This window comes from Staurois parvus, unplaced genomic scaffold (genome assembly GCF_062004578.1).
Source record: "Staurois parvus isolate SC_StPar_1 unplaced genomic scaffold, SC_StPar_1.0 ptg003083l, whole genome shotgun sequence".
NCBI lineage: Eukaryota > Metazoa > Chordata > Amphibia > Anura > Ranidae > Staurois > Staurois parvus.
The window spans coordinates 5,454-19,210 of record NW_028320879.1 but is presented as its reverse complement, the minus strand read 5'-3'; the positions used below and the strand labels follow the sequence as shown (position 1 = coordinate 19,210).

The 13,757-nt window shown below is 46.7% G+C and overlaps 1 long non-coding RNA gene across 1 annotated transcript; it reads left to right on the top strand.

The window, feature by feature from the left end:
- Positions 1 to 849: 849 nt before the first annotated feature.
- On the top strand, positions 850 to 7,701 carry LOC149428621 (uncharacterized). The gene is made up of 2 exons (XR_016310704.1): positions 850 to 2,203; positions 6,937 to 7,701. It is a non-coding gene; the product is annotated as an uncharacterized LOC149428621 (long non-coding RNA).
- Positions 7,702 to 13,757: the final 6,056 nt, after the last annotated feature.

The following is a 13,757-nucleotide window of genomic DNA, read 5'->3' as shown; positions in this document are numbered from 1 at the left end:
GTATTGTGTATTGTTTTGCTACTGTATTGTCTCATGTTTTGTCCCTCATTCTAATGTACAGCGCTGAGCAAACCCTTTGGCGCTATATAAATACTGTATAATAATAATATAGAGGAATCAGGACCTCCTTCCTCCTGCCGGTGACCCCTCTAGTGATATAAAGATCTATATAGAGGAATCGGGACCTCCTTCCTCCTGCTGGTGACCCCTCTAGTGATATAAAGATCTATATAGAGGAATCGGGACCTCCTTCCTCCTGCCGGTGACCCCTCTAGTGATATAAAGATCTATACAGAGGAATCAGGACCTCCTTCCTCCTGCTGGTGACCCCTCTAGTGATATAAAGGTCTATACAGAGGAATCAGGACCTCCTTCCTCCTGCCGGTGACCCCCTCTAGTGATATAAAGATCTATATAGAGGAATCAGGACCTCCTTCCTCCTGCTGGTGACCCCCTCTAGTGATATAAAGATCTATGTAGAGGAATCCGGGCCTCCTTCCTTCTGCCGGTGACCCCTCTAGTGATATAAAGATCTATGTAGAGGAATCAGGACCTCCTTCCTCCTGCCGGTGACCCCTCTAGTGATATAAAGATCTATATAGAGGAATCAGGACCTCCTTCCTCCTGCCGGTGACCCTTTTAGTGATATAAAGATCTATATAGAGGAATCAGGACCTCCTTCCTCCTGACGGTGACCCCTCTAGTGATATAAAGATCCATGTAGAGGAATCAGGACCTCCTTCCTCCTGCCGGTGACCCCTCTAGTGATATAAAGATCTATATAGAGGAATCGGGACCTCCTTCCTCCTGCCGGTGATCCCTCTAGTGATATAAAGATCTATATTAAGGAATCAGGACCTCCTTCCTCCTGCCGGTGACCCCTCTAGTGATATAAAGATCTATATTAAGGAATCAGGACCTCCTTCCTCTTGCCGGTGACCCCTCTAGTGATTTTAAGATCTATATAGGGGAATCGGGACCTCCTTCCTCCCGCCGGTGATACCTCTAGTGATATAAAGATCTATATAGAGGAATCAGGACCTCCTTCCTCCCGCCAGTGACCCCTCTAGTGATATAATGATCTATGTAGAGGAATCAGGACCTCCTTCCTCCTGCCGGTGACCCCTCTAGTGATATAAAGATCTATATTAAGGAATCAGGACCTCCTTCCTCTTGCCGGTGACCCCTCTAGTGATTTTAAGATCTATATAGGGGAATCGGGACCTCCTTCCTCCCGCCGGTTTCCCCACTAGTGATATAAAGATCTATTCAGAGGAATCAGGACCTCCTTCCTCCTGCCGGTGACCCCTCTAGTGATATAAAGATCTATATAGAGGAATCTGGACCTCCTTCCTCCTGCCGGTGACCCCTCTAGTGATATAAAGATCTATATAGAGGAATCGGGACCTCCTTCCTCCTGCCGGTGACCCCTCTAGTGATATAAAGATCTATATAGAGGAATCAGGACCTCCTGCCGGTGACCCCTCTGGTGATATAAAGATCTATATAGAGGGATTAGGACTTCCTTCTACCCACTGGAGACCCCTCTAGTGATATAAAGATCTTTATTAGGGAATCAGGACCTCCTTCCTCCCACTGGAGACCCCTCTAGTGATATAAAGATCTTTATTAGGGAATCGGGACCTCCTTGCTCCGGCTGGTAACCCCTCTAAGAAGGAGCATCCTAGAATTCTGTTCACTTTCCCCACTGTCTGGCCACACTGTTTTCTCATTTTGCAATCATCTGAAATAAGTACTCCCGAGTCCTTTTCCTTTGTAGTAGTGCTGGCCAACACTCTACCCCCAATGTTGTACCTTCTCAATGGATTCTTTTTCCCTAGACACATTTGACACATTATTTTACATTTAGAAACATTGAACTGCAATTTCAATTGCAATTATTTTCTTCCTTACTACTTCTAGGGAATCTAATTTTTGATTATCCAGATCCCAGTGCCTTCTATATGTGCACAGTGAGAGTCATGCCTAATAATTGGAAGGGATCTCTGAGTTCATTGTATTATTTCCTTGCTTGTATTTAGATGATGCTGCTGGTTTTAATGAAGAATGGCACAGGGAGACCTCCCGTTACCGGAGTCAAAGGGGCTTGCCATATAGGAGAGCAGCCCCAGAGGAGAGACTCGCCATCCAAGGACCTGAAGACAGCACAGCCCGTCCATCCCGCCGATACGACTGGTGATAGGTGAGCAGAAATGAGAAATTCTCAAATGAATTCCCTAAAAATGGGGCTGGTTTAGAACAAAGCTAGAATAAATGAGGTATTTATGCAACAGGAGAAAGTCTTGTGTTGGGAAAAAGTGGCAGTGTCTGAGCGCAGTGTGACCATAGATGCGCCACAGTATAAAAGCAGCCATTGTGGTTACATACCACCTGTAAAGGTGGGTGTAACGGAACCGACCCCAGTCTGCGCTTGGGTACTTCCGTTAGAATACCTCTTCCCCGTCTGAACACCGACCACAGACACCACAGCCGACCATGCAAGACTAGACAACACCAGTTTGTCTGAACATTGAACTCTTTATTTGAAACTCGAACTGGCTTTTTACACACTCGGGGCAATCCCCCCTCCCTGCATAATGACACAGGGCGGGGCAATCTACATTTAGTAACAAGAGACCCACAGGTATTCAAACTTCACACCAGCAGACAGTCCCATCAGGAGGGAGGTCTGCTGGAGACCCACCCCCCCCCCCCCTCCACTAAGCTAATACACATAAAAACATACATCCCATACACTAAGCTAATACACACAAAGACATACATCCAATACAATCCCCCTCCCTGCCTAAAGACACAGGGCGGGGCAATCTACACTTGGCAACAAGAGACACACAGGTATTCAAACTTCACACCAGCAGACAGTCCCATCAGGGGGGAGGGCTGCTGCCCCCCCCCCCCACTAAGCTAATACACACAAAGACATACATCCCATACAATCCCTCTCCCTGCATAAAGACACAGGGCATGGCAATCTACACTTAGCAACAAGAGACACACAGGTATTCAAACTTCACACAGCAGGCAGTCCCATCAGGAGGGAGGGCTGCTGGAGACCCCCACCAAGCCAATACATGTAAACACATACATCCCATAATAGTTTGCTCCCAAGCAAGACACACAATAGAACAATGGGATGCAACCACATAACGCTAAACAATCCACAACCCCCACCCTGCCTAGACATGTCTACCCAATATTAGGATAGATCACCCTGTACCCCTAACAGGCACAGGGTGACTTACACATAATAGGGATATGGGGAGCTGAGACATGGGTCTCCCCACCCCTCCAAAGTGAGCTGTGTTCCATGGGCCCCCCACCCAAAGTGACTCCCGTCACAGTGGGTTTCATGTTTGCTTGCATGCGCAAACTATGGACTGGGTTGGGTCAGGTTGCAGGTACCCAGGGGCGGACTGACAACTCATGGGGCCCCCCCGGGCAATAGGGGATCATGGGGCCCCTGTGTCCTTGCCCAAACTCAAAAAAAGCCTATGAAAAAGGTACCAGGGGCATCTCATGGGGCCCCTACTGACCCCGGGCCCTCGGGCAGTGCCCGAGTTTCCAAATGGTCAGTCCACCCCTGCAGGTACCAGAGATCTCGTAAGTGTGTTGTGGGTAGGTTTGCAGGTGCTGCACGGTAGAAACAAATTCCCCACAGATCTGTGTTTCCTATTCTTAGTCTGGAACTCGTAACCAGTTCCCTTGGGACTGATGTGAATGTACAATATGTATGTATAGTGCTGTGTAAATTGACGGCGCTATATAAGTACCTATAATAAATAATTCTGTCTTTCATGGTTGCAGTACCTAGTAGCAGCCAATGGGTGGGGCTGTGATTTTGCCATCATTTCCCATCAGCAGCTGCTTGGTAGCTTCAGCATACGGAAAAGACAGTTGGGCTCATTTATTAAAGCCATTGCAGTCGTCCAGATTGCAGCTGTTACATTTTCTGGCTATGGCTAAAAAATCAAATCACACATCTGATTGCTGAGCTTGGCACCACACTTCTTCCCTTCATCAGGTTACGGAGCCTTGTTATCACGGAGCAATCAGTCTCATCAGGAGCTGTCAGCTCCACGTCCGGAGAGCAGGGCATGTTCATTAAAGGAGAAGTGGACTTGTTCTGTTTGCCCCTTTTGCGCTGACCTAAAGTAACCCACCCTTCTCCTCCGCAGATCCATTCTGACTGAGATCTGAGGACCGCAATCTATGGGGTTTACATCCGACACTGCAAATCGCTCTCCTGGCCTCCCCTTCGCATTACAGCCTCCTTTGTCTAAGAGATGGCAGAAGTCTATGGGGCTGTAATGCACAGGTAGGGCCAGGACAGCGAGACTCGCAGCTCTGGATTTAAACATGAATCGGAGGCTGTGGTTGTCAGATCCACCAGGTAAGTATGCTTTCGTGGAAGGGGCGGGGGCAGGGGCGGACTGACCATTTGGAAACTCTGGCACTGCCCGAGGGCCCGGGGTCAGTAGGGGGCCCCATGAGATGCCCCTGGTACCTTTTTCATAGGCTTTTTTGAGTTTGGGCAAGGACACAGGGGCCCCATGATCCCCTAATGCCCGGGGGCCCCATGAGTTGTCAGTTCGCCCCTGTGCTGGGGAGGTTACTTTACGTCAGTTCAAATGGATGCACTTTGTCTTAAAATGTTTGTAAAGGTATTTGTTATCATTAATAAAATAACAAGCATGCCATACTTACCGGCTGTGGCCCCAGACCTCCTTTTCTTAAATCTCCCACTGCCACTCTTGGCTCCTCTTCTTTGTGTGCCCCATTGCAAGCCACTTGCTTACAGGGTGTGAGGAGAGAGCCCCTGCAGATGGGCATAGTGCTGGATCGCTGACATCACGGAGAATGCAGCCTATCCATTCACCAGAGAGCAGTGATATCACTGAGAATGCAGCCTATTCAATCACTAAGGACCGGTGACATCACGGAGAATGCAGCCTATCCATTCATAGAGAGTGCTGACATCACTGAGAATGCAGCCTATCCATTCACTAGAGAGCGGTGACATCACTGAGAATGCAGCCTGTCCATTCACTAGAGAGCGGTGACATCACTGAGAAGGCAGTCTATCCATTCACTAGAGAGTGGTGACATCACTGAGAATGCAGCCTATCCATTCACTAGAGAGCGGTGACATCACTGAGAATGCAGCCTATCCATTCACTAGAGAGCGGTGACATCACTGAGAATGCAGCCTATCCATTCACTAGAGAGCGGTGACATCACTGAGAATGCAGCCTATCCATTCACTAGAGACCAGTGACATCACTGAGAAGGCAGCCTATCCATTCACTAGAGAGCGGTGACATCACTGACAATGCAGCCTATCCATTCACTAGGGACCGGTGACATCACTGAGAAGGCAGCCTATCCATTCACTAGAGAGCGGTGACATCACTGAGAATGCAGCCTATCCATTCACTAGAGAGAGGTGACATCACAGCGGACAGGCAGCCTATCCATTCACTAGAGAGCGGTGACATCACTGAGAATGCAGCCTATCCATTCACTAGAGAGAGGTGACATCACAGCGGACAGGCAGCCTATCCATTCACTAGAGAGCGGTGACATCACCGAGAATGCAGCCTATCCATTCACTAGAGAGCGGTGACATCACTGAGAATGCAGCCTATCCATTCACTAGAGAGAGGTGACATCACTGAGAATGCAGCCTATCCATTCACTAGAGAGCGGTGACATCACTGAGAATGCAGCCTATCCATTCACTAGAGAGCGGTGACATCACTGAGAATGCAGCCTATCCATTCACTAGAGACCAGTGACATCACTGAGAAGGCAGCCTATCCATTCACTAGAGAGCGGTGACATCACTGACAATGCAGCCTATCCATTCACTAGGGACCGGTGACATCACTGAGAAGGCAGCCTATCCATTCACTAGAGAGCGGTGACATCACTGAGAATGCAGCCTATCCATTCACTAGAGAGAGGTGACATCACAGCGGACAGGCAGCCTATCCATTCACTAGAGAGCGGTGACATCACTGAGAATGCAGCCTATCCATTCACTAGAGAGAGGTGACATCACAGCGGACAGGCAGCCTATCCATTCACTAGAGAGCGGTGACATCACCGAGAATGCAGCCTATCCATTCACTAGAGAGCGGTGACATCACCGAGAATGCAGCCTATCCATTCACTAGAGAGCGGTGACATCACTGAGAATGCAGCCTATCCATTCACTAGAGACCGGTGACATCACCGAGAATGCAGCCTATCCATTCACTAGAGACCGGTGACATCACCGAGAATGCAGCCTATCCGTTCACTAGAGAGCGATGACATCACAGCGGACAGGCAGCCTATCCATTCACTAGAGTGCGGTGACATCACTGAGAATGCAGCCTATCCATTCACTAGAGAGAGGTGACATCACTGAGAATGCAGCCTATCCATTCACTAGAGAGAGGTGACATCACTGAGAATGCAGCCTATCCATTCACTAGAGAGCGGTGAGATCACAGTGGACAGGCAGCCTATCCATTCACTAGAGAGCGGTGACATCACTGAGAATGCAGCCCATCCATTCACTAGATAGCGGTGACATCACAGAATGCAGCCTATCCGTTCACTAGAGAGCGATGACATCACAGCGGACAGGCAGCCTATCCATTCACTAGAGAGCGGTGAGATCACAGCGGACAGGCAGCCTATCCATTCACTAGACAGTGGTGACATCACCGAGAATGCAGCCTATCCATTCACTAGAGAGCGGTGAGATCACAGCGGACAGGCAGCACTCACAACTTGGAAGGAGATTATTGAAGGAAGCTCGTATTCGGTTGTCAGGTAGGACTATTGTCTGTAGAAGTGTCAATGTTCTGAAATGAGTGTTTTCTGTGAGCACATAGGATGCCTTGTAACCCACCTTCTCTCTTTCAGCTCATTCGTGCACAAACGGGACAATTAAAAACCTAACCGTTCCGAATATTCCCGAAGGGACCACTTCTTCCTCACACCGCTCCATCATCTCCCTGACAACTCTCTTGTTACCCCTCCCCCTTCCCTTCCTCGCTCCCTGTTTTTTTTTTTCTCCCTCCTAGTTTTTCCACATCTGCACTTTTTTTTTTTTTTTTAATTTGCTGTTACCTGAAAAGCATTCGACATAACCGGGAGCTTCTGTAAGGGAGGGGATGGGAGGTTCTGTGGGGGCGTATAAATGGGAAATGGTTTGTATGGGAAGGCGAGGGTGGTAGAGGGGGAAAAAAATAGTCAGGTAGGGGGGGGGAGGGGGGAGGGAAGAGGGGTTAATATTTAAGTTAAGTAGTTTTCGATGTACATAGGCAGAGTTTCTGTGGCGGTGGGGTAGAGATGTTCCAGCAGAGGCGACTGGAAGATCATCTTACGTTCCGTAGATTGGACTCTTTTAAAAGTTTAATGGATTATCTGTTACTTTTAATAGGTCACCCAAGATGGGCCGGGGGTGACGGTACCGGGAAGCCATCATGTATGTAGCTCAGGAGGCAGGAAATATTCTGCAGAAGGATGTTTTGCAAGCAGGCACAATAACAGAACTATGCTGTACCTAGTAGGAGTTGTAGTATAACTTTTTTTTTTTTTTTTCCCCTTTTTATTTTTTATTTTTTTTTGTTTCACAATGTTTAATATTACAATTGTAAACCTTAATAAAGGAGAATGTGTTCTGTTCTTTTGTCTTGGCACCTCATATTTTTTGTTTATGCAACATTTTGTCGTCTCCATACCTAAAGAAAAAAAAAAGTAGGCTATGTATAGTCAAAAACCTGTTTTTTCTCTGTGGATAAACTGGATGGACTTTTGTCTTTTTTTCAGCCAGACTATGTACAGTTGTGTTCAAAATAATAGCAGCGTGTTGAAAAAAGTGAATAAAGCTGAAAATCCTTCTAATAGCTTTTATTTCCATCCACACAAATGCATTGGGAACACGACACATTCTATTCCAAATAAAAACATGAAGAAAAATACATCAAATTTGTGTTGTTCCTCTAAAAAAATGGAAGAAAAGTGAATATTAGACGGTTCAAAAAAATCGCAGTGTTTGTATTCTTCTTTACAAACTCAAACATTCACTATATAAACTGAGAAATGTTTGAAGATTTTGCTTTCCTTTGAATGACTTCATGAATATTTGGTTGTAGTCGCACTGTTTCTGAGAACTGCTGTACATCTGTGTTGCATGGAGTCCCCCAACTTCTGGCCCCTGTGATCAGGTATTCCAGCCCAGGATGATTGGACCACATTCCACAGTTCTTCTCTATTTCTTGGTTTTGCCTCAGAAACGGCATTTTTGATGTCACCCCACAAGTTTTCTATTGGATGAAGATCCGGGGATTGGGCTGGCCACTCCATAACGTCCATCTTGTTGGTCTGGAACCAAGATGTTGCACATTTACTGGTGTGTTTGGGGTCGTTGTCTTGTTGGAACACCCATTTCAAGGGCATTTCCTCTTCAGCATAAGGCAGCATGACCTCTTCAAGTATTCTGATGTATTCAAACTGATCCATGATCCCTGGTATGCGATAAATAGGCCCAACACCGTAGTATGAGAAACATCCCCATATCATGATGCTTGCACCACCATGCTTCACAGTCTTCACAGTGTACTGTGGCTTGAATTCAGTGTTTGGGGGTCATCTGACAAACTGTCTCCGCCCACTAGACCCAAAAATAACAATCTTACTTCCATCAGTCCACAAAATGTTGCGCCATTTCTCTTTAGGCCAGTCAATGTGCTCTTTGGCAGATTGTAACCTCTTCAGCACACGTCTTTTTCCCAACAGTGGGACTTTGCGGGGACTTCTTGCAGATAGCTTGGCTTCACATTGGGGTCTTCTAATTGTAACAGTCCTCACAGGGAACGTCACACCTTCTTTCATCTTCCTGGAGCTGATTGTTGGCTGAGTCCGCCCCATTTTGGCTATTCTATCCATTCCAATGGTAGTTTTTCGCTTTCTTCCGCGTCTTTCAGGTTTTGGTTGCCATTTTAAAACATTTGCCATCATTTTCTGCACTTCGTTTATATGGTTTCCCCTCTCCAATCAACTTTTTAATCAAGGTACGCTGTTCTTCTGAACAATGTCTGGAACGACCTATTTTCCTCAGAATTTCAGAGAGAAATGCACTGTAACCAGCATGTACAACATTTGCTGCCTTCCTTCCTTAAATAAGGGCAATAATTGCCACCTGTTTTTCAAAGACTGAATGACCTCACTAATAGAACTCCACACTGCTATTATTTTGAACACGCCCCTTTCAATGAGTGATTCAATGACACAGAATCAGCAGCATGCATGGCATGACTGTTGGGTCTGTTGGATTTCTATTACTCTACTACACCTGCTAGGAAATTATTTGCCATGTAGAAATGTAATTTCCACCAAAAACAGTGATTGATCCGGTTAGTGATGTCTGACTGCTATTATTTTGAACACAACTGTAACTATGAAAGGATCTTGACCGATGGGTTGTAGTGTCACCAGCAGCTGAAGGACACCAGCTACAAACAAAGGAACAATCTAGAGGTGGTCCCTGCTGGTGGAATCCACAGCCACCTCTTTGTTTTTTGCTTTCTGCCCTTACTACATGTCCTGTTCGTGGCAGGAAGGAAGATTGGGAGTAGGCAGTCCTTTGGTCTCGGCGCAGCAAGGACAACACATTAGCCTGTGAATCTTTGCTCTCCAGCGCTGCACAGATCACAGCCAACTCTGTTGGCCAGCACTGGTGATTGTCTCTCTTGGGGGGCCTGTTTTTTTCTTCACACAGTTATTTGTTGGTGGCCCAGCACAGATGGTTAGTCACCCGAAAACTGCAGACCTGGGGAAGAAGGACACACCTGCCTGTATAGTGAAGGAAATGCGTATTTGATCCCCTGTTAATTTTGAATGTTTGCCCACTCACAAAGAAATGATCGGTCTTACATGGAATGTTCGGTGTAACACTGAGAGACCGAATAGCAACAAAAAATTCAGCAGAAATGCGTCTAACAAATGATGACTGATCTGCATGTTCATGAGGGAAATAAGGATTTTATCCCCTATCATTCAGCAGGATTTCTGGCTACCAGGTGTCTTTCATACAGGTAACAAGCTGAGATTAGGAGCAATCAAACCATCAGTCCACAGGAGCAATCAAACCATCAGATTCCAAACTCTCCACCATGGCAAAGACCAAAGAGCTGTCTGAGGATGTCAGGGACAAGATTGTAGACCTACACAAGGCTGGACTGGGCTACCAAACTATGGCCAAGCAGCTTGGTGAGAAGGTGACAACAGTTGGTGCAATCATTCACAAATGGAAGAAACACAAAACAAGTGTCAGTCTCCCTAGGTCTGGTGCACCATGCAAGATCTCACCTTGTGGAGTGTCAATGATCATGAGAACAGTGAGGAATCATCCCAGAACTACACGTGAGGATCTTGTCAATGATCTCCAGGCAGCTGGGACCACAGTCACCAAAAAAACAATTGGTAACACACGCCGACAAGGACTGAAATCCTGCAGTGCCTGCAAGATGTCTGCTCAATAAAGCACATGTACAGGCCCGTCTGAAGTTTGCCACTGAACATCTGAATGATGCAGAGGAGGACTGGTGGAAAGTGTTGTGGTCAGATGAGACCAAAATCGAGCTCTTTGGCATCAACTCAACTCGTCGTGTTTGGAGAAGGAGGAATGCTGCCTATGTCAACAAGAACACCATCCCAACTACCAAACATGGTGAGAGAGCCTTTGGTAAGAAATAATCCCATCCCACCAGTGGTGGACCGTCCAGTTTCCAGACCTAATAAGGCCACAATCATTCAAAATGAGGAATCTCACTCCACTGAGGACCCAAGGGACAGATAGTTGGAGAACATTACATGTCCTATACTGGAACCTTACTTGGACCAGTGCTGGCCTCAGCAATGGTTTCTCAAATTGACAGGGCTAAACTTTTACACCAAGTTTTGGTTTTGCTTCAGTTGAAGGACCAACTGCTTCAGGACCTTTTAAATATATTTATGATGCAGCTGTAGATTTGCAACAGTCCTGCCTTTCCATCTTGGCTGTGGTTCTTCTGTCAGCTGTTATGACTAAAGTGCAGGTCGATGGATCAGAAATCCAAAAGAGGCTTGACTGACATGCTGTGTGTGGATGACCAACTTTTGCAAGATTTGCTAAATGAGATCACTGGGCACCTTCATCCTGCAGGTCATGAAATCAGAGAAGGCTGTTCATAAATCTGGGCCCTCTTTTCACTCAAAAGCATATTTTTTTGTAGCTATGGAGCGTCACACATTGGTGTGTTGGTTGACTGAAGATTTGCCACCCAACATGCCTGGCAGTCGAAGGTTTCCCAGCCAGTCCAACTCTTCATGACAGTTTGCCACCACTGGTGTTTTCCAAGCTAGGGGGACATCTATCCTTTTGTGGATCAATGGTTGTCCCTCAGTTTGGACAACTGCATTTGCAAAGTGATTTAATTGGGTTAACAGAATAGAGTTTCAAGCTTGCCTCTTGGAGTACTTCCTTCAGTCCAGTCTCCAACTATCACTCCAACATCTGATGGACCCTCATTCTGGGGTTCAGGGACTTGCCTCTCAAGCTGTGATAGTCCACAGTTCACTCATTCAAAAGGTTCTGTGGGTTCTATTTCAAATAGTGTTAGAATTCTGAATAAAGAGGGAGGTGCCTCCAATTGTGGACCTGAAGGTGCTCAACATCTTTGTGAAGGGACAAAAGTTCAGGTTGGAGTCGGTGTGGATTAACTGGCATCGATCACCATCAAGGAAGTGTACCTTCATGTCCCCATTTACCACAATCATCAACACTTCTTTGAGGTCCACTATCAGTTTGAGGCGCTTTCCTTCGGCTTGGCTTCAGCTCCTGGCATGTTTGCCAAAGTTTTGGCGCTGGTTCTGTCCTTGCTAACACTGTGAGAGATATCCAATGTGAAGTGCTTGGACATTTGCTCAGCAGTTCCCTATGTGCAGCATCATGCCTGAGTACTAAAAAGAGAATTCTCTCCCAGTAGGACACGTTCGGATTCCTGGATAGGGTGATTCAGTTTAGCCACCTGACAACTGGTGGCTCAATTCCTGATGTCTGGAAAAACTTTTCTATCACCACGCTGGAAGATTGTGATGATGAATGCCAGCCTGACTGGCTTGTTGAGGGGGACTGTTCGTGTTGGGCCAGATTTTGGTACAGGTCAGTGGATCACATGGGAATCTAGTCTCCCCATCACCTCTGTTTGGGATCAGCAGCTCAGATTCTGTAATAAGCGACAATACACAAGCCAGTCCTACCCGCCATATGCATTCCAGAGGTAGACAGTTGTCAGGACATTTATCTGAGTGATCAGGGGGAGTGGTCCCTTCATCAGGATAATTCAACAAATTTATCTTTGATGGGTCATGTCATGTCCTTCAGACACAGCTGATCACAGAGAGAGGTGAAGGGCCAATCACAGCAGCCCTTTACCATGTAATCAGCTGTGTCCAATCACAGCTGATCACAATGTAAATAGACTTGCTGGTTATCGACAATCTTCTCATGAGCAGTACCGGCGATTCTCATGGGAATGTCTACACTGCTAATCGGGGCACTGATCATTGCAGCCCCATAAGTGCCCATCAGTACATCCTCAACAGTGCAGTCTCATCAATGCAGTGTCATCAGTGCCCATCAGTACATCCTCAACAGTGCAGTCTCATCAATGCAGTGTCATCAGTGTATCCTCATCAGTGCCCATCAGTGCATCCTCATCAGTGCAATCTTATCAGTGCCCATACATACATCCTCAACAGTGCAGTCTCATCAATGCAGTGTCATCAGTGCAGTCTTATCAGTGTCCATCAGTACATCCTCAACAGTGCAGTCTCATCAATGCAGTGTCATCAGTGCCCATCAGTACATCCTCAACAGTGCAGTCTCATCAATGCAGTGTCATCAGTGCCGTCTTATCAGTGCATCCTCACCAGTGCCCATCAGTGCAGTCTCATCAATGCAGTGTCATCAGTGCATCCTCATCAGTGCCGTCTTATCAGTGCATCCTCATCAGTGCCCATCAGTACAGTCTCATCAATGCAGTGTCATCAATGCATCCTCATCAGTGCAGTCTTATCAGTGCATCCTCATCAGTGCCCATCAGTGCAGTCTCATCAATGCAGTGTCATCAGTGCATCTTCATCAGTGCCCATCAGTGAAGGAGAAAAAAAATACTTATTTGCACAACAGAAATGAAGAAAAATGATTTTTTTGGTCAAAAAATAAAAAACCCCAATGGTGATTAAATACCACCAAAATAAAGCTCTATATGTCTCAAAAAAGGATTAATATTTCATATGGATACAGTGTTGCGTGACCGCGCAATTGTCATTCAAAGTGCGACAGCGCTGAAAGCTGAACATTGACCTAGGTCAGTGGCCAGCCCCGCCCCCCCATCATGCGCGCTTCTCCCATGTATTCCGGGCACCACTTGCCCATCTTCGGGCCGGGGCTGACATGGCGGAAGCTGGCGGGTGTAGGAGTGAGAGAGTAAACGACGTCACTTCCGGGTCACGGCTGTCACTTTCCTCGGCTAGCACAGCTGGGAAGGAATGTATTGCAATGCGATCTGCTTTGGAATACATGGAGAGGAGACATTGGGGGTCTTTTAGATCCTGCATGTCTCCTTAAAGAGAACCTGTCACCTAAAAACCATCACACAGGGGACTTTGTGCCCCCTATATGATTTTAAAAAGAA